Source organism: Chenopodium album, chromosome 5 (genome assembly GCF_948465745.1).
Source record: "Chenopodium album chromosome 5, dcCheAlbu1.1, whole genome shotgun sequence".
Taxonomy (NCBI): Eukaryota; Viridiplantae; Streptophyta; class Magnoliopsida; order Caryophyllales; family Amaranthaceae; genus Chenopodium; species Chenopodium album.
Window position 1 is genome coordinate 62309803 of NC_137838.1, and position 27624 is coordinate 62337426.

At 32.3% G+C, this 27624-nt stretch overlaps 1 pseudogene; it reads left to right on the plus strand.

Annotated features, from left to right (window-relative positions):
- Positions 1-1283: 1283 nt before the first annotated feature.
- On the plus strand, positions 1284-24001 carry LOC145632987 (NADPH-dependent aldehyde reductase-like protein, chloroplastic pseudogene; annotated as a pseudogene).
- Positions 24002-27624: the final 3623 nt, after the last annotated feature.

The following is a 27624-nucleotide window of genomic DNA, read 5'->3' on the forward strand; positions in this document are numbered from 1 at the left end:
ACTATTAAACAACTTTATAAGATAAATAAAAAAAAAAAAAAAAAAAAAAAAACTGGCTAAATAAGTTATAGGTAAAATAACTTGTTTAAAGCGGATATCACTCAAAGTTTGTATTATTTAGAATTAATTAAAAGGTTGACTTATTTTTAGCGGACCGCTTAAAGTTTGTATCATTTTTGACAATTTTTCCTACAATCAAATACAATATATATTTTTTTTGTACATATATTTAATAATACTTGTACTTACATATACGAGTACTACTTATGACTTTCTTATGAGGTGCGACTGACTTCATTTTTTTTTTTTCATTAATTTGTGGAAAATTTGTCTGAAAGAGACATATATGTTCGCTATTTTGTCTAGAAGGACCTTATATGTTTAAAGTTGTTTAGAAGGACCTTATAAGTTTATTTTATTGTTATGGGGGACTTTGAAGTCGGAATTTGGCAATAATTGACTTTTTTGTCCGATGTTGACTTCTCATGTGACCTTAAAAAAGACCCCATTTTCTTTTACCACGATTTCCCTAAAATTCTCGATTTTGATTTGTGTCATTTGGGGATTTGAAGAGACATGAGGAATTGGAGGAAAATCGTAGAAAAAAAAAATGGGTTCATTTTTTAAGATCACGTGAAAGGTCAACGTCACGAAAAAAAAAAAATAATAAGTATTGCCGAATTTTGACCTCAAGGTCTCTCCAAACAACAAAATAAACTTATAAGGTCCTTTTAGACAACTTTAAAGTTAGTTTAAATATATAAAGTCCTTTCATACAAAATAGTAACATATAGATTTCTTTTAGAAATTTTTTTCATAATTTGTTTTTTTTTTTTTTTTTTTTTAATCTCTGCCTACTTTATTGTATTCCGATTCAAATTATCACAATTTACCATATACAAAGTTAAATTCATATGTTGACAAACATAAATAAAAACGTGTTGTTAACTTAAAAAATAATGAACAAAATACAAATGTGAAACAATACTCCCAAAATTTCAAAAGTACGTACCTATTCGGAAACGTTAGCATTGACCTCAAAATCTTAATGATAAAGATTGATCATCATCTCCTACTAGTTAACTCCTTGATTTTATCCATGATTATAGCTGTGTAAAATCTCCATATTATTTCCTCTTAATTTTCTCCCTAATAGTCACTTGTTACCTTTCTTAATTAGTTGCTAAAATCATATATACGAAGTATGTCAACAAAATATCATCACTAAAACTCATCAAATTCCCAATTAACACATTAACAACAACAACATTAATCCCACAACAATGGCATCCTCACCCACTACAACCACCCCCACCGCCGCCGCCAACACACTCCAAGACCGAGTCGCCATTGTAACTGGCGCATCTCGTGGAATAGGCAAAGCAATCGCACTCCACTTAGCCTCATTAGGTGCAAAACTCGTAATCAACTACACCTCTTCATCCTCTAAAACCCACGCCGATCAACTCGTCTCTCAAATCAACTCCCTCCCTATTTCCTCCATCACCACCCTACGCGCAATCGCTATCCAAGCCGATGTCTCCGACGAATTTCAAGTAAAAGCTCTCTTCAACACCGCTGAACAAACCTTCAACACTCAACCCCACATCGTCGTCACCTCTGCTGGCATATTCGACTCCAAATACTCCTCACTCTTTGACATCGAAGCTTCCCACTTCGACCGTATTTTCGGTATCAACACCCGGGGTACCTTCCTCTGTATCAAGGAGGCAGCCAACAGAGTCAAGCGTGGTGGTGGGGGGAGAAGGAGTTGAAAGGGAGTGGGATTACAGTCAATGCAGTGGCACCAGGGCCGGTTGCGACGGAGATGTTCTTTGAGGGGAAAACGGAGGAGATGGTTAAGAAAATTGCTGAAGAGTGTCGATTGAAAAGGTTGGGGAAGGTGGAAGATGTTGCATCTCTCGTTGGGTTTTTGGCTAGTGATGCTGGTGAATGGGTTAATGGTCAGGTTATAAGAGTTAATGGTGGTTATGTTTGAGTCTTACGTGTTCGTGTCTAATTTTTTTTTTTTTTTTTTTTTTTCTGATAAGTTTGAGTCTTGTGTTTGTGTCTAATGTTCGTGTCTAATTATTATTATTATTTTTTTAAGTTATTATTTTATATAGTACTCTTCGTAGTAGGAGTTCATAGTCCTAGACTCTTGTCACGAACTCCTACTACGAAGTACGAGTAGGAGTTCGTAGTCCTACTAGAATTACTATTATTATTAGACTCTTAATAAAATCTGGTGCTTTTGTAAAAATTAAAAATAAAGTATGGTAGTAAACAAACCTATAAGAAAATTTATGTTGACTCACTTGTCTATTTGTCGTAGTTGACTTTTTTTTTATGGGTTTACTTTTTTTTGTTTTTTTTGTTTTTTTTTTTTTTTTTGGTGTAATAAAACTTGTATGTGATTGCCTTGGCTTTTACTTTCTTTTAATTTATTAATTAACTGTATGGTCCGACGATGCCCTTGGTTGCTATGTATTTCATCAATTTGATAATTATATTTTACTATTTGTATAGTTAATGTGTAATTAGGGTGTTGCCTTGGATGTTACTATTTGTATAGATAATACCCCCTTATTACAACTTGCAAGCAAAAGAAGCAGGGGTAATATTAAAAAAAACAAAAATATGTTGAAAATTAGTATGATTCATATGAGTGTTTACTCGAGCACCTAGACAACCCTAGTACATGCTACTCATCATGTCCTTTTTTCGAAAAATATTGTGTAGAACGGACTCATATATGTGAGTCTGTTCTATTAATCGGCCCGTGCTCGGCCCGTTTACTTAAAGTTCAGCCAGCGCACGGCTCAAACTTTAAATATCCATGATTTTAAAAAAAAAATAATCAAAATCAAACCCAACGTTCCGCCTTTCTCATCCTTCTTCTTACCCACATTTTCTGCATTTTCACTCCATTTTCATTAGTTACACTCCATTACTATCAAATTAACTCAATTTTCCCAAATAATTCGCATCACTACTTCATTTTCCAGCTTTAATTTTATTTGCATGTATTTAATTTTTAGTTCTTTTATATAAACCCTAACTTTCGTCATTCTCAACTCCATAAATGACTGACGTTCCGTCGACTAAGGATTCTTCGCCCTTAAAAGTTTATCTTAAACGAAATAAACAGGAACAAAAATAAGAGAAGACAGTTGCAATGGCTGAAAGGTTTGTTATATTTCAGTTATTTTTAGGTTATACTTTTTTTTAAATCCTTTTTTCTAAGTTATTATTTCGTTCTGTAGCGATCATTCTCCATCAAAGAAGCGTGGTCCTAAACCTGGTTATAAACGAAGTCGAGCATTTAGGTGTGAAATTATATTCTATTTATTCGCAAAAAGTCATGTTTGGATATAGTATTTGTTGTTTTATTATAGAAAATTTTTTGTTAGGAAACATAGCATTTCTAGTTTTTAAGTAGAATATTCTTGTGTAGAATTAGCTTATTGTTGTTGTTATTATATTGTTGCAATTTGATAATAGATTATTTTTGTCAGGATTCACAATTACTTTGTCAGGAATTATATTCTTTCTATCATAAATTAGCTTATTATTATGTGATAAATCATATTTGCAAATAATGTTGTCTTGAATTAGATTATTTTATTTTGATCATAGTATATGTTTGTCAGGATTTAAATTTTTTTGGTTAGAAATTAAATTCTTTTTGTCAGTATTTAAATTACATCAATAAGGAATAATATTGCTTCAATCATAAATAAGATTACTTTAATCAGTAATAAGATATATGTGTGATTACATTACATTAGTTAGAAATAACATTTCTTTTATCAGGTTTTAGATTATTTTGGTCATAAATGAATTTATTTTTATCAGGAAAAAGATATTTATGCTCGAAAATAAGATTAATATTATCAGGAATAGCATAATTATTGTCAGGAATAAGAATGTTTTATTCAGCTTACAAGTTTAATTTGATTTTTAACTTTTCACTTTTTTCAGTTCTCTTAATGAAGATGATATTTCATGCTTAGAAATTGGTAATAAATCTGGTCCTAATCATTTTTGTAATAAATCTGGAAGATTAAAGTGATAAGCAAAAGAAGGATGTAATAGACATTGGTTTTGGTGGATTGCTTCATATTAATTTAAAGGAAAATATTAGTCATCGGTTATAGTTATATAGTAACTCATTACAATCCCAAGGCTAGAAATTTGAATGTTGGTAAAAAGGAACATGCCATTCATATTGATAGTTCCAACATTGCTAATGTGTTGGGTATTCCTTATACCGATCTAGCTGTGAAAGTGATTTCTAAAAACAAGAAAGGATTTAATCCTGATGAGAGTTTGAAGTTAGAGTGGAGAAAGTTTTTGTGTTTGGATATAGAAGATGAATCAGAAAAAATAGATGAATCTGAAAAATGACATGAATATGAAACAAAGAAGAAAAAGAAGAGGAAAACTGGAGATGAATCTGAAAAAGTTGTTCAAAGTAAGAAGAAGGAACCTGAAAAAGCTGTTTAAAGTAAGAAGAAGAAGATATATGTCAATTTTGTTACTTATCAAACGTTGTTTGAGAAATATAGAGAGGGGGTTATGAATTCAAGAGACATTTTGTTATGTTTGCTGTATCTAATTTTTTTTTACTCCAATGGGTGATAAGTCCCCCAATTTTAACATCATCAAGTCTTTGGAAGATATACGTGTCATAAAGACTTACAACTGGGCTGGTTATTTGATGGATTGGTTATGTGATTCAATAGCAGACTTTCAGACATTTGTTTTGAAGAGGAAGGTAGGAGAGGAAGGGAAAACTAAATCAAAACAAGTAAATGGTTGCATGGTTGGGTTTGTAATTTCTTTTTTGCAAAAGTTTGAGTTTGGGACCACTTTAGATAGGAAGACATTTATAATGAATTGGACTTGTGAAAGTCTGAATGAGAGGATTAGGTCGGTTGCAGAAAATATCGATTCGGTACTGTAAAATTGTATCCTCAAACCTTACCAAAACAGTATGCTGGCAAAAGTGAACAAGCTCTTTTAAAAGCTTTTCAGCTGGAGAGCATTGAGTTTAAGCTTGAAGATACTGATGATGAAGATTTTGATGAAAAGAAGGAAGGTCATGGTGTACAATCTGCTAGCATTGATTTAAAAGCTGAAGATGAGAAAGCTAGATATGTTATGTACAGGATTCCTAAAGAGTATCCCACTGATGATGAGATTGATAATATGGATATTGATGTAAGTTTAAAATCTCATCTTTTTATTAATTTTGTAAAGTTTATTATTCAAGTTTTGATACTGTATAAACTACTTTTATGTACTTACATTTTTGTCAGGAACTAAGTGATTAAAATAATATGAGTGAGGATTAAAATTGTGCAGTCGGAAATTAGTTTAGTTTTATCAGGAGTAAGAAATCTAAAATCGGGAAATAAATTATCTCAATCACCATTAATATTGCCAGTCAGAAATTATATTATTTTTATCAGGAATAAGAAAATGTTAGTCAGGAATGTGATAATTTTGGTCAGGAATGAAATTATTTTAGTCAGGAAATAAGCTATCTCAATAAGGAATAACATTGTTTCAGTCAGAAATTAGATTTCTTTTATCAGGAATAAGAAAATATTAGTCAGGAAATAGATTATTTTAGACAGGAAAGAAATTCGATACCTCGGGAATTAAATTATTACAATAAGCAATATAAAAATTTTATCGTAGTCGTCGACTACGAACGACTATGATCGACTACAATAAGAGATTAAATCTCATCCGTTTATTTGTTAATTGACTAATCCTAGACGTCTAATTCGATAAATCAACAAAACAGTCATCAAGTCCAGTCATCAAGTCATTAACACACTCATCAAGTCTAGTCATCAAGTCATTAAACAGTCATCTAGTCTAGTCATTACACAGTCATCTAGTCTAGTCATTAAACAATCATCAATTCTAGTCATTAAACAATCATCAAGTCTAGTCATCAAGTCATTAACTCTAGTTTGTTTAAATTAATTTGTTCAAAAGCTTTTTTTTCCTTTCTGTTTCTTTTATAAAATTTAATAAAAATATCATATTCATCTTCAACCTCTATCATCAAAATTGTAGGCGTCGTTCGAAGTGCGTCTACGTTAAAGCACGTGTGAATATGCTTGGCACTCATAAGAAGTGGTAATTGACATAATATGATTAGGGACAAGGAAAATAGGGAGCCGCCAACAAGTTTTTAAGGAACTTGTAAACTGTTCAAGGATCATAAAAGGCAATCACGAATAAGGGACAACAATAGGCAACAACGATTGACCCGTGAAGGTTACACCCCATTTATAATCCATGAGATTACTAACTCCATATGTTCGGAACCACGAAAGGAGGATTGGGGATGATGGTACGAAGTGATTCATGGAGTCACATTCGCCCGTATTGGCCTCTATTCGATTCTTATAGTAAAAAGTGATTCCTGCGATTTCAAAGGCATGCAAACAAAGATTCAATTTGCTTTAAACTATTATTAAGCTAAATTGGTTGAACATTATTGCAACATATAATTCTAAAATGTTATTGATCACTATAAACAATAAGATTATAAGGAAACCTAAACCGGTTGTCCAAATTATCTTATTAGTCGTGATTTTCAATTACATATTCCCTTTAAACATGCAATATGGTGATCATAACAATAATAGAATAAACATTAATATTGGAAGCAATTTAACAATAATATCATTAGTCAAATCAAATATAAATTAATCTAATCATGATACTAGCAATATTAAAATAAAATAAGAGTAATTAAATTATTTAATTACTTACATTCCGTGCGTTCCTTAAAATTGCTACATCATGAATAAATTGTTAGTAACTTTAATAAAAAATATAAATCAACTGAAAATTAAGTTAAATAAATGTAGATTTGATTTAGTTCAAACCCTCTGTTATTTGTACCTTTCACACCTTGGTTTAAGGATGGAACCTCAGGTAAAGTATGGACTCCTTGGAGTGCTTAAGGGAAGTATTATGGAAGAATAAGAAGGCTAGAAATTAGGCTAAAGAGGGAGAAGAGAATGATTTTTGGTGTACGGAGAGAGAGAATGATTTTTGGTGCCCCAAACTGCAGAAAGAAGGGTCATATTTATAGGGAAAATGAGCAGAGGGAACACACGGAACCCTAAAAAGATAAAAACCCTAAAAAATAACGCCGCGACACGCAACAGTACGCCGCGACACGGCAACAAATCCCGTGACATGGGGAAATTAGTGTGATGCGAAACAGATAACAAATTACATAAGATAAAACAAGTTTAGGGATTACGCGAAGAAAACACGGATACCGTGACACAGCAAAGAATACTGCGACGCGGAAAATTCCACCGTGGCACGGTACAGTACACAGTGTCACGGTGAAAAAAGCATGTGGAAATGATGTGGGAAAAGCACCGTGTCACGGTATGTGTACGGAAAACGATACAGATTGCCGTGACATGGTACCAGACCCCGTGCCACGTCATTATCCCCCGTGACGCGGCAATGTTGTTGTTTGCTCGGCAATTCCATATTTTTATGCGTTTTTATAACTACGATAACTTTTTATCCGTAACTTGTAATAAGGCATATAATATATAATTGGAAATATTATCAAGTATACTTTCCAACCCAATTAGAATCAGGGAAAAATAATTTGTATATTTTAAGATATGGTCGTTTTAGTTGAAGGGTGTCGGTTTTGAGCCGAGTTTAGTATTTTTGCTCATATCTTTTTCGTTTTAAATTGGAATTGGGATTATGATATATGGTTGGAAAGCTTATTTCAAGGCCTATCCAACAAAACAATAATTGGATCAAAACAATCAGTTTCTCTCAGTTTTATGATGTGGACACGAAAAGAGGAAAACAAGTTATGGTTTAGGGAAATGAGCTAAGAAATGGATTGGTTTATGAAATGTATTGAATGGAAACATGGATTTAAGCACTCCAAATATTACATACTCAACCCAAACAATAATTGCGATAAAATCTTTTTCATCATCGGGTTTGGTTTTGGGGAGACATTTTTAGGTGTCTACAGAAGCCCCCACTTTGACTGAGTTTATAGAAACGTCAGTTTCAAAAACGATAGTCAAAGTTGTCGATAGGGATGGAGAATGGTTTAAGAAGTTCTGCGATCCTAAATCACTCTTTATACACCGATACCTACTGAAAATGTTAGTTCTACAGATAAAAGAGTAAAGGGATAGAATGCTTATCTGACACCAGTGTATCGGTGACAAATGAGTTTGGTAGCTTCCTATGCTTGAAGGAATCCACCGGATGACGTTTTGTTGAGATACTTTACATGCCTGAGGAAATTCGACAGATGAGTTTGGTAGCTTTCTATGCTTGAAGAAATCTACCGGATGATACTTTCCATGCTTAAGGAAGGTTGACTTATGAATTGATGGTTTTCTATGCTTGAAGAAACCCACCGATAATACTTTCTATGCTTGAGGAAAGTCGACAGATGATTTGGGTAGCTTTCTATGCTTGAGAAACCCACCTGTTGAGATACTTTCCATGCTTGAGGAAAGTCGACATATGATGTAATCGCTGACTTCTTCGCTTTGAGAGATGAAAATGACCGACAATTTTCCATGCTTGAGGAAAAACTTGTCTATAAGATTGCAAGTCTCTGTGTATCGAGAACCTTGAGCCATGAAATGATGGTGGTTCGATTGTCCCCGAACGTGGGTTATAGTTGGTTCGATTGTCCCCAGACGTGGGCTTAAATGGTCCGCTTGTCCCCGGACGTGGGATGTAGTTGGTTCAATTGTCCTTGAATGTGAGCTGTAATTGGTTCTCTTGTCCCCAAATGTGGGTTGTAGATGGTTCGTTTATCCTCGAACGTGGACTGTAGATGAGACCTGCAAAATAAAATTTTCCAAGGGACTCGTATAGACTATGATTAACTTGACCGACTGACTTGACCAAGCTTGACTTGACATGATATGACATGTGTATGACTTGTGATTATGTGTATATGTGTATTGGGTGAGTGTGTGCACAAAAACAAAAATGAAAAAGCAAATAATTTTCAGTCATTTTCGTCATGAGACGAGTGGAGGGTACCGAATTTCTCCTGAAAAAGAAAGACATGAAAACTAAACTTTTATTTTCGAACTTCCCTCGATGAGAAAATTTTGAATTTTTTTTGAATTTCCACAAAAGAGAAAATATGAAAACGGGAAGAAGTTTTGAATTTCCTCGTTGAGCAAGACAAAATGAATCGTATGGATTGAATTGCTTGTCTTGAAAATAATGTATGCATGATGCATGTTCTTAGGCCAGGAGGCTAAGGACAATTACATCATGTGACACGATAGATGAATAAACTTATTAGGTCATCGATCTTAGCATCATATATGGTGTAAAGAAACAATCTTGAACGTCACTTAGGTCTGGAAGCTAAGCACGTATATAGATGAAGTAATTATTGCATAATGATCGTTACTTAGGTTAAGGAGCTAAGAACTATATGATTTGTATGATCACAGATCATACGGTTTCTTGAGATAGTGAAAACAAATTGTGGAAACCCTTCCTATCAATTCCCTTTATGTTCATTATTGTTTCAAAAGCTCTTAAATGGAAATAGGGGATATCAGTTGGCTTAAACTTAGAGATGTCATTGGCATTGAACTTCTGCGGAAGAAAATCCTTGTCCACTGAGACCCCTTGTGAGCTAATTCCTTGATACTTATAATCGTTGGAAACTTGCTTAAGGCTTTATTCCATGCGCTCAAGCTATCGCTGCTTGCTAGGATCGTTAACTTGAAGAATGAGAGTCTTTACCATCTCAGTTAGATTATTCATGTTTTGCCTTAACTCGTCAACTTCTTGTTGGGAAGCCATTAGTTCAAACTTTTTCCTGTGTCTGATGGGTTTTTCGAAGAGTAGTACTTGAACGAAGGTGTTGTCCTTAATCAAGCGCCCTTCTCTTCTTAACCAAGTACTGCGGAAAAGTTATGGATATTTTTTGTTATATATTTGAGTCAAACTCTATTCAACATGCATTGATGGGAAAAGAGTGTAGTGAGGTGAATGATGTATGAAGGAAGCATGTAAGATGAAGGAATGTGAATGTAGAAAGTGTTTAAGAAAGGAGATGTGGAAGAATTTAGGAATAGAGTGGACCCCCAATTCAAATAACGGAAAGAGCAACTCATGCATGAACCTAAGACATGATTATGGTGACATATACACAAAGTTTGTGCTAAGACTAGTAAGTGTAAGTGTCATTTTTGACTTGTGTCATGACCATGTGACTAGACTATGTGACTATACTCAAACGAAGGCTAAGTTAAGACTTCACGTATGTGCACCTAACTGGACAAGCTATAATATTTTAGTCATAACTTTTGATCGGTGACTCTGATTGGGACGAAACCAACGCCTAATGAAAGATAAAACTCGGGGATACAGATCCATAGGTTTTATGACTCATAACTCTTACTAGGATATGACCAAAACAAGATGACGCTTGTGTAGTACACAGGAATATAAATCCGGGTTGACTCAAAGGAACTAAAACTCGATTTTAGACATATTTATTAGCTCAAATTAATTAATCAATTAATTAAGCAAAGTCTTTTAGTAATTGGTTAATTTTTTTTAAGCACATTCATAATCACAAGTAAAATCAAACCGTAATTTTAATCACATATAAATATGTGATATGTCTATTTTATATAGTGTTTTACCCCCGTCCCGTGGTCATTATTAGTAGTGTTTTTGGCTCTTTCGGGCCACTTTTATTACTAATTTGTGTGTTCTAGTGTTTTCGTAGTTTTAGTTATATTTTACAGGAAATTGCACTGTTGGAGCATTTTCCCGGGCATTATTGGATCGACTACGGAAGCTAGAAGGACACGACCACTTTTGGAGCCCAAGATCGGTGAGAGCCGGTGACTAAGGGCTCGGTTATTTGGATCAAGAGGCAATTGGACCATGTATTCGAGACCCGAGAGGAAATATGGATTGGGCCGAGAAATCTAGCCCAATCGAAGTCCAAGCCTTGAAGATGAAGGTCGGGCCCGATCGGGCAAGCATACACCCGATCGGGCGGATGCGCGCATGACTGCTATCAAGGAAAGGCACGCCCGATCGGGTGAGCGTAGGCTCGATCGGGCGCGGCACATTAGACTGGGCGTTGTAAAAAAGGCGGGCCCGATCGGGCGCGTGTTTTTCCTAGTGTCTGATTAAGTTTAGTTAATTCTTGTTTTAGGAGAAGTATATATACGTTTTGTACGGATTATTTACTTACCTTCTTTCTCTTAGACTTTCTCTCTCTACTTAGTAATTTTCTCTCTCTTAAATTCTCTCTAACTCTTGTTCTTAATTCCTTCATTAATTCCAGATTTAGTTTGGTACAATTTCTTCCCTTTTTAATTTCAGCTATTTTAATTGTTTTCTTGATTATGTTCTTATTTATTTATTTGATTGGTTTAGTTATGATGATTAGTGAGTAGTTTAATTCTAGGGTTTTTGGGGATCCATAATTAATATGAAGGGATAGTTTGTTATTATTGATTGTTGATATTGCATGATAATTTCCTATTGAATTGTTTTAATTCTTTGCAATTAGGTTATGAATCGAGCAGATGTAATTTGATTGTGAATGTTTAGCAATATTGAATTGATGAATCGAGCAGATGTTGATTTAATATTAAAGGCTATTTTTAATAGGAACTTAGGTCTAATAAATTGCGAGAGCCTGTTAGATCTATGTTGGTTAATAAATTGCGAGAGCCTGTTAATCATGTTGTCTATGCATTGTTAATTATTAATTACTTCGTTCTATCCCGGAGTATTAATTATTGGTGAACCTGTGACCCTAGGCCTTCTTATTATTGTTTCTTTTCTCCTTAAACTCATTCTTCGTAGTATAGAATTCACACTAAAAACATTGGTTACTTGGATAATTTAGAATACAATAATTAATTAGAACTAAAAAGACTTGTTTCCCTGTGGAGTTCGACCCTACTTCCCTATCTACCTTAGTTAGTGATTTAGGTAATTATTTTTGATTAGGGGATACGACTTTACCCTGTCAATATGCACAAGTAAATAATGTACAAGTAGTCAAATAGTCACAACATGATACAATGAGTTTGCAACCTAACCATGGCTCTAGTTCTCTAAAGTTCAAGGATAAGGGTTATTCAAAGAGGGTCCATAAATATGAGTCCGGATGCATTGTGCGGAAGCCTTACCTTTGGAAGGGTTGGCGCGTATGGATGAGACCCCGCAAGTTAAACTTGCTGCCATGGTTTGGTGAATCCACAAGTTCGGATGTGCCCTTCGCTACAATGAGCGTTAGATTGGGTAGATGGAGCGTAAATTCCCAGAGGGTTATGGTCATATGTAGAACACATATGGGTTCAAAAAAGCAGTAAAAAATAAATCAGGCAGTAAAATCGAGCAAACAGTACTAGAACTGGTCAAAGCAAGAAGGTAGATTTCTGGCTCGATATTGGAAGAACTTAGCGCGAGACAACAAGGACCGTCGTGAGTTTTCTCAGCGCTGCGATTGACACTGTTTTCTCAGCGCCAGTTCCTGCATGCCTCAGTAGATTTCTGCTCTTAGAATTTTTCAGTTTTTTGTAGCGTTACTTCAATTCTAGTTGTGAAAGATATTTCCTAAATTTCTTACGTGTAGAAATCCTATGTGTTTTGACGCATTACGGATGGTCTATCCAATGCAGACCTTTTTTATGCTTATGCCAATAATGTCAATTAAAATTACGCACATGAATACTTAGAAATTATCGAGTCTCATCCACTCATTCTAAATCATTGCCAAAATAAATTTTAGGAATTGAAATAGAAATCCTCCCCATTGGAGTCGCCAAAAAAATGTAGGGAATATTTCAAGCATCCCACACTTTAGCCCCACTGTGATTATACACTTAAGTATGGTGGCGTTCAAAGGGAAGGAAGCTAGAGTAAAAGAGTCGCCAACAAGTTTTAGAAACTTGTAAATCATTCACAGGGTGAAGATTACACCCCTTCACGATCCATGAGATCGCTAACTCCATAGTGGTTTGGAACTATGACTGGATATTTGGGGATGAAGGTAAAAATCCTACCTAAAAGAGATTGAACCTACCCTAAATAGGCCTCCACTTTATTCTTATCAAATTCATGTGCGCTTTCTGACTAACATACAATCAAAACATTAACCCTAATCCTGTATAATCTATGTTGGTTGAATATTAATGCACAACAAGTCTATTATTTGCGATCACTTGAATTATAACCATATTAGCCTAAATAAGATTTTTAATTATCTTATTAAGCATGATTATAAATACGAAGTCTCTTTAATCCAGCAAGAGAGGGCGTGATCAAGCAACAACAATAATAATATCTAGCAACATAACAATCATCGTCATAATAATTCCAATAAAGCATAATGTAAGCAAGATCCTAGGGATGATACTAACAAGATTAATAACAAATCCTAACATGTCACTAAACAAATAAAGATCAAGGCTTTAACCTTAACATGATACTAAGAATTAAAATAATTAAAGCATGATTTCTATATCAGAAGAATAATTAAGTAATCAAATTACTTACTTTGATGCCTCGTATATCTTTATATCAAAACAATACACACGTTAGTAACTTCAAGGAAAATATTAAATCAAATAATTAATTTAAGTAATTGAAATAGGGATTTGGGACCAAACCCTCAGAAATTATCAAACTTTCACGTCTAGGGCAAAGGTAACTTCGAGCTTGGCTAGGTGTGTCTAGAACTTGTGAATGCGGTATTGTTATTTGAAAAAGGAAAGCTAGAACGAGGGAGAAAGAACAAGCTGTTGCTCAAGAGAGAGAAGAGAATTAAAGGATTGTTGATGATTCAAAACAGAGAATATCGACCCTATTTATAGAGAAAATAGTCCAAAAACGATAGAAAAGAGTTAGAATTGGAATAAAATTGGTTATGTTGCAGAGCAACAAGGTCCAACGCGGCGCGACAAGACAGTTTCTTGCGAATTTTGTTTTTATCCTAACTTTTGATCCAGAATTCAAAATAAGTCATATAATATGTAGTTGGAAAGCTCTTAAAGTCTAATTTCTAACCCAATTAAAATAAGATTAAAATATTTTGCAATTTAAAAGATATGTCCAAAATAGTGGAAGGGTGTCAGTTTTGGATAGAGTTTCGTATTTCTTTCATATCTTTTTCGTTATAGATCGGAATTGATATTATAATATATCATTGGAAAGATAATTTCAATATATATCCAACCATATAAGATTTGGATAAAATTATGAGGCACGAAACTAATATCTGACTGTCTTTGAACGTCTTTCATTTCGAATAGAATTAGGACTTAAAAAAGGAAAGTTTTATCCAATTTCAAACTCTTTAATCTTTTCTTTTCAAAAAGAATAATTAAGATCTTTAAGAAACTTATAGAAGCTTCTAATTAATCCTAATTAGTTTAGGAATAGGATTAAACCTTTAGACCCTCCACATGATCATTGGGTCGTAGGTGAAATCCGGTGTGAGCCCAGTATAGTATTTTGGCCATAACTTGCTCATTATTCATCATAATTGGGCTTATAATATATCATTGGAAAGCTCTTTTCGAGCCCAATCCAACTACACTATTATTAAACCCGTATCATAGACCAAACTAAATTGGACTGGACATTTTCATAAATAGAGTGCATAAATGAATAGTTTTAAACAGAAAGAAATATTTTTAGACTACATAAATAAAATATAGTTTATATAAAATTCAATTAACCAAGATTTACTCTTAAATTATAGTTTTACATACCTAATTTGCTTGATGTTTGATCATGGTTTTAATTTATTATTATTTTTTTTTTACTTTCTAGAATGTAAGATATTTTAATATTAAATTCTAATCTTCATATATAATGTAAGATAACATATTAACATCACATATATTAGAATAAAGATTAACTTTATTGGTGCATCGCACGAGATAACCTAATAGTATTATAAATATATAGGTAGATTTTTTAGCCTGCTAACCTCTCTCCTTTCGCCTAAACCCTAGCCTTTATTGTTAACTAGTTTTGTAGGACATTTAGACATACGATATCATATGGCTTATATTTATAATAGTATACTTTTTCTAGTTTTTTTTTAAATAGAAATCTATGTTATTATTAACTTGAAATTATTTTTATTGAACATAAATTAATTTTACTAAACTTAAAGTATTTTTACAAAAAATTAAATTAATTATTTTTACTAATTAATACCTATTTTTACTGATTCTCTAATTTTTTAAAAAAAATTAAATAAAAATGCATTTTTATACGGCTAGCCACACTATCTGACCGAACAAAGTAACCCCTATAAAACTGACCGAATAACCCCAGTAATGCTAACTGATCGAGTAACCTCTAACACTAACTAATGGCATGTTCTGATTTACTGAACTGAACTGATAGGAGCTGAAGTGAACTGAAAATAAGCTAAAAAGAACAAACCCTAAAAAACCCTTATCTGTATCACTAATTGAGTAACCACTATAACACTGACCAAGTAACCCCTACAGCACTAACGAAGTAACTCTTGTGATTTTAAATATATTATAATGGATCTTATTTTAAAGAAATTTCTAAAAATGAATTTGATGATGGAAACAGAATTGAGTTATAAGATATTTATTAAAAGTTATGATTAATTTTGTATGTATAAAATATTAGAATTCTATTGATAATAAAACTCTATACAGTAATCTTATCTTACAAAATCTATCCAATAATAGTTTACTTAGCATTATATGTGTCACAATAATTCCTATATGGCTATGTGGCTCGATACTTGGCGAAAAACGGAATGCCAAGTACGTGTTGCTTTCTCATGGCTTGGTTGCGAGACCGACTTTATATATTAGTGATATAATATTTCGAAGGGTTTTCTATCAGATCCTAGTAGCGAAAAGCAATAATTTAAGGGGATTTTTTTTTTATTTTTTTAACTTTTTTGTTTTTGTTTTTAACTTAAAAATACGGTTCCTCCGTTTGAGATGAATTTGTCTCCCTCAAAAGAAAGGTTTTTCACTTGCAAAAGAAAAGGTTTTTCGATCTCTTTCAAAAAGACAAGGTTTTTCGACCTACTTCTAAAGACAAAGTGTTCAATGTGCTTAAAATATTATAAGGATATGTGGGGTTAATAAGATTGTTGTTGATTGCTTGGATTCATGTTACAAAATAATTACAAGAACTTTCTTCCTCCCAAAAAAAATACGAAGCTACAACGGATCCACTTATACCGTTTTACGTGAGTCTGGTTTATATTGCACACAACCATCCCCCACCTACTGTCACTGCCACTACCTGCCCGCTCCGGCGACCACCCTCCCCCTCCCATCCCCCAGCGCAGCAGTAGGCAAGACCTCATAAGACCCCCCAAATCTTCTAGAAACACCCAAAGCCTTAGAAACCACAGCATAAACCACAAACACCAAGACGACAACAACACCCACATGAATCAAAAACACAAAATCAAGAATCGCAATCGCACGAAGCTTAGATTCCTCAAGCGCACATTTAGTCAACCCTTCAACCCCACTAACAAAATCAAGAAGATGATGACACCCTTCCGGAATAAACGCCTCCACATAGAGCGACAACCCAGTTTGCAGAGCCCACAAAGTTTGGAGGAGATTAAGTTAAAGACTGATGAATGTTTCAGCAAGAGGATATTCTGGGAATCATAGTTAATTAGTTTTATGGTACCCAATGCTTTAAAAAAATTTATAAAAAAAATAAAAAAAGAAATTTTAGCGGGGAAGAATTTTGTGAGGAGATTAGAGAAGAACAGGGGAAGGCGGCAAGAGCGAGGGAGAGTATGGAGGTTAAGTTCTCCTGTTTCAATATTATGATGACAATTGTTTAATACCTGATACTTATAAACTAATATCTGACTATTATAATCTAAATTCTAATATCTGACAATTGTTTAATATTATGATGACAATTGTTTAATACCTTACACTTGTAATCTAATTTCTAATAATTATAAGGATTTTTTTGAAAATAACACCACATATTTTGAAAAAAATGAATTATAACACCACCTTTTCTCGAATTTGTATTATAACATCACATAAAAATAAAAAAAATAGATTTCACCACCTACTAACGGATTCCATCCAAGAATCCGTTAGTGGGGCTCACTTTTGACACATGTCACTCATCTATTGGATTAAAAAAATTAATTTTTTTTTTTTTAAAAAAAAAAGAAAAATCCTAAAATGCTAAACCAGCCACCACCGACGGTGGGTTCCCACCACCGTCACCCAAACCTAACCCTCGAAACTCTGAGACCGTCGCTAAACCACCGTCGTCACCATACCCTGCCCCAAAACCTCCGATACCGTCACCACACCATCGAAACCCCAACCTAAACTAGCCGAAACCCCATCCTACACCGCCGCCGAACCACCATCAGCCGAAACCTAACCTAACCCAGCCGAAACCTCCCAGCCACTTCAATTCCTCCTCGAAAAACCACCCCTGTACTTCCGCTTCACCTTCAAACCGATCGAAAACCACTTTAGAAGCCCCAGCTGGGTCGATTTTGCGGTGAAGCGACGACATGGGTGGTTTTCGGTGGTTCGTGGTAAGGGTTTGCACGGATTGATTGGTAGGATTTGCGCGGGGGGAGGGGGGCTGTGGTGGGTGGGGATGATGGGCAGTGATTTCGCCGGTGAAGGAAGGGTTGCCGACGTCAGTAGGAGTCTCCGGCTGTGGAGTCGCGGCCGCCGGTGGTGGGCTAGTGGCTGGGTTAGGGTTATAGGGTGTTTTTCTTTTTAAAAAAAAAATTACCTTTATTTTTTAAACCAATGTCTTATTGCCACATATCTATCTTGGGTCCCACTAACGGATGCAAAATTCAGTTAGAAGGTGGTGAAATCCAATGTTTGGATTTTTTTGTGGTGTTATAATCAAAGTTTGAGATTATGTGGTGTAATGATCCCTTTTTTGTAAAATTTGTGGTGTTATTTTCAAAAAAATCCTAATTATAATCTAATTTCTGACAATTACAATATAATATTTGATAATTCTAATCTAATATCTAACTATTATACTCTTATTTCTGACATTAAAACCAAATATCTAACACTTATAATCTAATATCTCACCATTATTGTCTAATTTCAGACACTTTAAATCTAATATATGATATTTAATTTATAACTTAATATGTGACCATTATTATCTAATTTATGATAATTAAGAATTTTTTTTCCTGTTTGTATGACCGGATTCACGTGAGTCCGTTTTACACAATACTTTACCTATAAAGTTGTATGAAACAACGAGTCGATAATGTGTCGAATTGTTATATCAATGTATTTCTATTCTTAGTCCGGTTAAAATACTTTTTACGGAAGCTTTATTGAAAATGCGAGAAAACATTAAAAAAAGAAACAACTACTTTTTGGTTTTAACTCTACAACATAGACGAAATAAGAAAATGCCTTACTGGTGAATTCTTGTTTGATTTTGTTAGATCTATTTTCTTTGTAATTATTAATTGTAATGTCATATTGCTTTAATTAATGAAAATTAATGTCTTTAGGGACTTATTTAAATAAAAACTAGATTAGTCCCGTGCGATGCACGATATTAGAAATTTATTTGAAACATGGAGTATATATTGTATGTATTCATATTACTTAATTACCTCATATAAAAAACATAGAGTATGCATTGGATACAAATAGTTGGTGAAAAAGAAAATTAAATAAATCAAAGAGTAGATAAATTGAGAGGAGATGAAATTAAATTTTTAAATATAATGACATTATATTTTATCTAGGAAAAAATTTTCTTGTAAAACTGTCATGTGAAGTTTATGATGTTAGCGGTTGCTACTTTAGTTATATTTTATAGATATATTACTCGTATTAGATTTAGACATGATAACCACACCAATAAATGAATTCTCTTTGGGCCACCATTTTAGCCATATTGAGTTAAACTAGAAAATAACTTAATGGAGGTCATGATTGATGAAATGTTGTCTCTATTAACTTTTCATTTTCATTTTGGAAGCTAGATTACCCAATTTCATTTACATACAGGCAATACATCATGTTCTCTATAATTCCATAACTTTTCCTAATAGTAGTCGTATTAACCCAAAATTCCAAATACCTACTCGTATCAAACACATGCACAACAGGGAAAACATTAACGCTGCCATCAACACTAACCTACTCGAATAAACTTCTCAAACTCTCTTTTCCTAACCTATATTAAAAAAAATTTACAACAATTAAACGTAACACATGAATTTTTAGGCTTTTTAATAAAATTAATTATAAAAGTGAAGTAGTAGAGTATTATGAAAACATATATTGAGATTATGCATCCAAAATTTTACTTAGTTTTTTTTTTTTTTTTATAACCACGTAAACATAGTATTTTGTATAATACAACATGAACTATATATATATATATATATATATATATATATATATATATATATATATATATATATACTTGTAGTATCTGTTTTATAGGTTGTACCTCTGAATCTTTAGCCTCTAAGGAGACGGAAAACTAAGTCTGGTGATGATCTAGCCCGAGCTGAGTGTGACTATCCTTATTTCACACTTATCAACACATTATTTTAATTACTAATTTTTCTTTATATTATCAATCTATTCCGTATGAAAAATTAATGTCATATAATTATAAATTGATACTATCCCTTGAGGGATACCCAGTTAATTTCCCAGATAAACAAAATTTGTTTATCTGAGGGTACGGTATAATTATCTTTTCAAGTACCAGTGAAGGGGTATATGCGTCTTTTCATGTACTAGTTGATGGGCACATGTGTAATTTCCTCACCAAACAGTAAAAGAAAAAAGCAAACAGTAACTGGACAGCTAACCAAAAGTACTGAATAAATGACCCTTCTTTTTCAATCTATTTACAAAAATGCCATCAGATTAACAAAAATTCGTTTATCTAGCAGATTAACTTGGATTTTCCCTTATCCCTTAAAAAAAAAAAAAAAAAAATGATACTACAACCAAATAAGATCTAATAAAACAAAAGTAGAATTAAGAACTTTAAATAAACCGGGTTTACAATGATACGTTGAATATAAAGTCATGATCATATGCTACCCGGTATAAATAAAATTTATAGACGTTTTACTAGTATAGTTCCCGTGCGATGCACGGTTTAAAAATCAAAATTTTAATTTCATAAAAACGAAACAAAAATAATTCAATTAGTAAAAATCGACATATTTACATTAACAAATTAATTATTAAAATTCTATTCACCAATCACCACAATAATGATCAATATATTTTTTACGTTATGTGATATGAAAATTATTTTATTGCTGTTATTTTATTCCTTTTCATTTTTTATATTGTTATTTTATTGATTAAAATTGAATAAAATATGCACTACACAAGCTAAGGAAAGTCGTTTCCTGTTACCCGTAGTCTATAGAGGAATTCAAAACTAAAATTTTATCGTCATATTAATCGGTTTAATAGTTATGCAATATAATATCTATTTACCCATTATAATCACCAATTCTATAGACATAATTTTATCATTATGCAGTATACAAGCTAAGTACCCTTATATCTTATCTACCTGTACATATTTTGTCTAAGCATTGTGCTAAAAAAATACATAACAGTCGCACAACCTAAAACTGAGTGAATATACAACACAAATATATATGTATAGATCGATATTGATAAATAATATATGAATTAGCTAGTAATAACAAAAAAAATTATATGCGGCCTGTAGTACCATGCGGCAGGGGTTACTTGAGTTTCTCGGTCAGGGATTACTTAAGTTTTCGGGGTTACTTGAGTTTCTTGGCAAGGGGTTACTCGAGTTTCTCGGTCAGGGGTTACTCGAGTCACAATTTTTTGAGTGCGGCCTGACCGAGAAACTCGAGTAAGCCCTGATTGAGAAACTTGTGTAACTCCTGACTAAGTAACCTTTAACTGAGAAAAACCCCTCGAGTAACCCTTTTTCGAACCCCTCAAGTAACCCTTTTCCGAACCCCTCAAGTAACCCCTAATCGAGTAACTCAAGTAACCTCTGACCAAGTAACTCGAGTAACTCCTGACTGAAAAACTCAAGTAAGTCCTGACCGAGTAACTCAAGTAACCCTTGACTTAAAAACTCAAGTAACCCTTGATCGAGTAACCTTGACGGAAAAACTTAAGTAACCCCTAAAAAAAAAAAAAAAAAAAAAAAAAAAAAAAAAAAAAAAAACTCGAGAAACTCCTACCACATGGTGTGGCTTGTTGCACCAAAAATTGCTATAGTAATAATGGACTTATTTACATTAACAAATTAATTAGTAAAGTATTCACTAACAATAATGGCTAATACAAATATTAAGGAATGTGATATGAATAGTACTTTGTCATTTGTATTTCTTATATTTTACTTCTTTTTTATTTTTTATATTGTTATTTAATTAATTGAAAAACGAATAACTTGTGAAAAAAAAAAAAAAAAAAAACGAATAAATTATTATGTTCTATTAAAGAAAAGTTATTTTCTATCTCCTGTGGAGGGAATTAACACTAAAATTTTCTTGTCATATTAACCGGTTTAGGGTGTGTTTTATTCACCTAATTTGAACTTTTCTCTTTTAATTATTAGACCTTAACATCTTATTAAAACTTATTCTAGTTGTAATTTGTACTTGGGTAACCTTTATTAAAACTTATTAAAACTAAATTGAATATATCTGAACTTAATTGAACTTATTACGCTTGAAATAAGTGAAAATAAAGTGAACAAAACAGACCCTGATAGTTGTACAACCTAATATCTATTTTACCCGTCATATTTACTAAATCTTTTTTTTTTTTTTTTTTTTTTGAAGAATACTAAATCTTTATTGACACAATAAGAACCTTATATCTTACCTACATATATACTTTCCTAAGCATTGTGCCAAAAACTTTTACATAGTAGTCGTACGATAACCAATTGATTGAATATACAACATAAATATATAGATGTAGATCAATATTGAAAACTAACATTTGAATAAAAGATACGGAGTATTTATTACTTGTAAGATTTATATGAATGAAAGACATAACTCATCATCAACTAATCAATCATGTTGGTAATGTATTTTTTTATGACCTGTATTCTTATAAATATGAATGAATAAAAAAATTATAGCATATAGGTATGAATAAATTATATAAAATTAAAATATGATGAAAATTCAATGATTATAAAAATGATAATAATCTTCATATATTAGATACGGAGTAATATTTAATTATTAATTATAGAATTGTATGGAATATTTAATAGTTATCATGTATGCATAAATATTTGGAATTCATTTGCAATATTTAGAATCAATCAAATTCAATCAAATTTATTTTTAAATCTATAAAATTTATATATTAAAAATTAACCAAAAATATTATGTAATATATTATGAAAATTTTACATATAATATTACAGATATAAGATAAGCGAGTCATAAAATGACACTTGTTAGCTCTCATTGATCCACTTGTCATAAATTTTGGCATAAATTTTTCTTATTTAATACTTCGTATATAGTACTACAAATATAAGATATAAATCGAACACTCAAAATTACCCGACCTTACCGAAGGCGACTCAAACACTCAAAATTGACACCTCTAAGATCCACATTGATTCGCTTGTCATAATTTTTTGGCACAATTTTTGCTAACAATTAACTCATCTTCTTTGCAAAATGATTAATAAGTAATTAGCATTTATTTATCATATAATCTCAAAATATCCAAAGTCATATATTTAATCGATCATTATTTATCTCATAGTGTTTGGAGGAAAAAAAAAAAAAAAACACTCAGCTCAATTCCTTAAACAGTCGTTTAACGCAACTACTTAGTAAAGAATTAAGAAGAATATCATACATTAATAATACTCTGAAACATGAATAGATGATATGCATTAAGTCATATACAAAATTCAGATATAAATAGAGTAATATTTTTATTTTCAATTATTTACCATAATTGAATTTTGTTACTTTATCTTTTGTGCTTCATATATATATATATATATATATATATATATATATTGTTTTACTATATTAAGAGAAGCGAATCAGAGACAGACATTTGGCAGCTCTACATTGATCCGCTTCTCTTTTAGTATAGTATAGTATATAGATAGATAGATAGATAGATTAATAAAGTTCAAATTTATAGATGTTTTATTAATAAAGTTCCTCTTGAATAGAAATTAAATCTTAATCTATATAAATAACTGCACTATATTATAATTGAAATATTTTATATACACCTAGGTGTACCGTGTCCCAACTAATCCAAAGTTAGTTTTTGCTTTTCATTTGATAATTAAATGAAAAACAATCTCATCAAAATGAAATTTATGGGTATATCGTACACTCGGGTGTATATATAATAATCTCTGACCATAGTACTATGAAAATATACATTGAGATTATCAATCCAAAAATATACTTAGTATTTTGTATGTTAAAATGGATTAGTTGCCCTAATTTTGTACTAGCTACCCCTAAGCTACCTAAAATTTACCCCCAATATTGTGTAAGATTAGTTGCCCTAATGTTGTTCATTTTACATCAATTATATTACGAACCAAAGGCGGCTTATGCGGGGCTTTGAAGGAGAGGTACGGGGCTTATGCGGCTTCGAAGGCGGCAGTGGAAGCAATGACGACGATATTGGCGAAGGAGTTGAAAGGGAGTGGGATTACGGTGAATGCGGTGGCACCGGGGCCGGTTGCGACGGAGATGTTCTTTGAGGGGAAATCAGAGGAAATGGTTAAGAAAGTAATTGATAGTTGTCCATTGAAAAGGTTGGGGAAGGTGGAAGATGTTGCATCTCTTGTTGGCTTTTTGGCCAGTGATGCTGGTGAATGGGTTAATGGTCAGATTATTCGAGTTAACGGTGGCTATGCTTGAGTTTTAAGATGAAATAATCAAATAACTATATGGCATTGTAATGTAAGTTTATAACTTGTATTATAGTACAAAGTATATATGAAATAATCAAATAAGTCTCTAAGTCGTGAAATAATGTCATTTATTACAGAGCATTGATATGCTTGTGGAACTTTTTCAATCCAAACTATCATCCCTCATGAAAGAACTACAAAGATGAGCTAGCTCAGGGACAACTATATCGCCACTTCTTCTAACATGCAAAAAAGAACAAGAATTATATATTTCCAATTTTTAATACCCAACTACTACATTTATAACTATTTGTATTAAAGGTATAAAGTCAATTAATTTATCTAAAATAATATCGCGTTTAAAGTATAAAACACACACACAAAAGAAAAAAAAATAATAATAAATAAAGTGTTACTCCTTCCCTATTTTTTTAAGTGAAAATGTGTTTCCAGTCACATATACCAATGTAAAATTTTGCTTAATAATATCTTTAACTAGTTATTGGCCGGGGCGATGCCCCGATATATCGTAAATTTATAAGTTTTATGAAGATTAATAAAAAGGGTTAATGTTGAAAAATGATTATTAAGTGAAATATATAATACTTTGTACGGAAATTTTGACTTTTACCCAAAAAAAAAAAAAATCAAAAAATTGTTTTTTACCACCCAAACTTCTAAAACTTTTATTTTACCACAAAAAAAATCTAAAAACTGTTTTTTACCACCCAACGTCAAGAAAACCGTTAAATCTAACGAATTTAAAAAAAATTCTTCGAATTTCATGCGCAAAACATGTTCTTCATAGGTTTAAGGGGCATTTTGGTTCTTTGGGTCCAATTTGAGGCCATAATTGACAAAAAAAATGATCAAAAATACCTCGTTTTGCGTGTCACGCAAATCGAGGTATTTTTAGATACGCAAAGCGAGACATTTTCGACTATTTTTTATCAATTCTGACCTCAAATTGGCTCCAAAGATCCAAATTGCCTCCCTAAAACCCCTAAAGAGCAAGTGTTTGACACGAAAATCGAAGATTTTAAAAAAAATTCTATTAGGTTTTTTACGACAGGTGGTAAAAAACGATTTTTAATTTTTTATTTGGTGGTAAAATAAAAGTTTTAGAAGTTTTGGTGGTAAAAAACATTTTTTTGATATATATATATATATATATATATATATATATATATATATATATATATATATATATATATATATATATATATATATATATATATATATATATGTTTTGAAGTAAAAAATTTGCAAATTGCAGCCATTTAAATAAAAAATTGCAAATTGCAGCCCAAAAGTTCATATAAATTGTAAATTGCAGCCCGATTCAACTTTTTCATCAGTTCACAAGTTGAAAATTTTTCGATTAAGGTTTTAAGGGCCATTTTAGTTCTTACGGGTCCGAATTGAGCTCGGAATTAGCAAAAAATAACGCAAGTATCTCGTTTTGCGTAACAAAAATGTATAGATTTGTGGGAAACTGTAAATATGAGACACTTACCTTATTTTTTTAATAATTCTGAGCTCAATTCGGGTCCCTAAGGGCTTAAATGACCCCTAGAACCTTAATCGAAGATTTTTCAACATGTAAACCGATGAAAAAATTGAATCAGGCTGCAATTTACAATTTATACGAACTTTTGGGCTGCAATTTGCAAAAAAAAAAAAATTAAATGGCTGCAATTTGCAAAATACAAAGTTTAAATGGCTGCAATTTGCAAATTTTCCTTATACTAATGAAGAGTTTTAAAATTATTTACACGTTTCTACAATTCAATGCTATGAAAGAAGAGTGTTACACATAATATAGGATGACATCACATGGCGCACATGTGGCACCAAATAATAAAAAGGGGTGACACATGGCGTTAGAATGTTAATCCCATGAGTTTTAATAATAATATAGATTATCAATAACTACCAACAAGTACTTATAAACCTATATTTTTTTCTTATAGATTAATCACTATCATTAGTCAAAATGACTTACGTAAATAGAACAATTTCCCTTAATATTGTTAAAATAGAAATTAATTCCCATTATGCTTCGTTTTAAAAACAAATTCCAAAAGTAGTGTCCACGTAGGATTGGTTTTCGGTTCAATTTAAAACCGCTAACGGTATTAGCGGTTTTGCAATTTTTGTAAAATAGAGTCAAAGAGACCTGTTTTTATTGAAAGGCGGTCTCTTTGAAGTTATAAGTGTAATTGTCAGCGCTCTCTTTTCTTGTTGTGGGCTAAGAATTAACAAGGACACAAAGAGACCTGTCGTATTGAAAGGCGGTCTCTTTGAAATAATTTTCCTGTAGACTATGCCTTATGAATTAACCAAGGACGCAAAGAGACATGTTATTGTTAGAGGCGCTCTCTTTTTTAAAACCGCTATTAACATTAGCGGTTTTAAGTTGAACCAAAAGCAAAAAAAACAATCCTACGTGGACATTATGTAGGGAATTTATTTTTAAATCAATGTATTATGGGAATTGATTTTTATTTCAACAATATTATAGGAAATCGTTCTACGTAAATAAGGCAAAAAGTCAAAATATTACACAGAAAAAGGAAAATTTTTCAAATGCAACCATATAAAATACCCACTTTGCCAATTGTAGCTTTTTCCCTACCTTATAAAAAGTGGGAAGTTGTTCTTATGAACAGTGGTCGGACCTTTATACCCTCAAAGTTGTTTATTTACCTTATTACCCCCACAATAATTAACACCTTCTGCCTTCAGCTTTCTCTCTCCTCTCCATGTGTCTTTCTCTCCTCTCCATGTGTCTTCATCTCTCCAAATTGCCGAAGAGAAGTGAATTCAGATTTGCAAAATTCATAACTTCAATGGAGAAAGTTCTAAATTTACAAGAAAACTCTAAATTTACAATTCTCCATTGAAGTGCTGAATTTTTAAATTCTGAATTTACATTTCCAATTGAGAAAAAATGATACAAGACATGACATCAAAGGAGCATGTCGTGGTCCATCGGCTGGTGACGACCACGGTGAGGAAGGTGGTACGACAGCACAACTGCCTGTCGAGGGGGCGGCGGCGGAAGATGACGGCCGGACTTTATGGGAGGTGGGTCACCGGTGCCTCTTTCTCTCTCCTCTCTATACAGTGCAAAAATACAAGGTTTGTACAAAATATTAGCTCTGAATTGTGGCCAACAATTGGTTTAGTATTGATTTATACTCACAATTTTCCCACCAATCAGAGATAGAGTGTGTTCTTCTTTTGATAGTTCAGTATTGATTTAGAGTACTTAGTTGATAAATAATTGAGTCTGGTTTTTTAGTCGCATAGTTTAGTACAGGGTATTGATTTTTGCTCCTAAATTTGCCACCAATCAGGTTTGGGCTATTGTTCATTTTCAACTGTTGAAATTTGTGACTATAAATTTGAAGGTTGTGAATAAAATTTGGATAGGCAAAAAGGGTTATGATTGTTGTTTATTTGATGGCTATATTTGTAATAGTATAAATACATTGATTAAATTATTGATTTTTCTAGCTGGGAAATTCATAAAGTAAAATTGATATGTAGTTCATATTCGTGTAAATCAATGGCATGTTTGTGAATTAGTGTGAGTCTTTTGTTCAATTTTTATGTGTAAAAGTA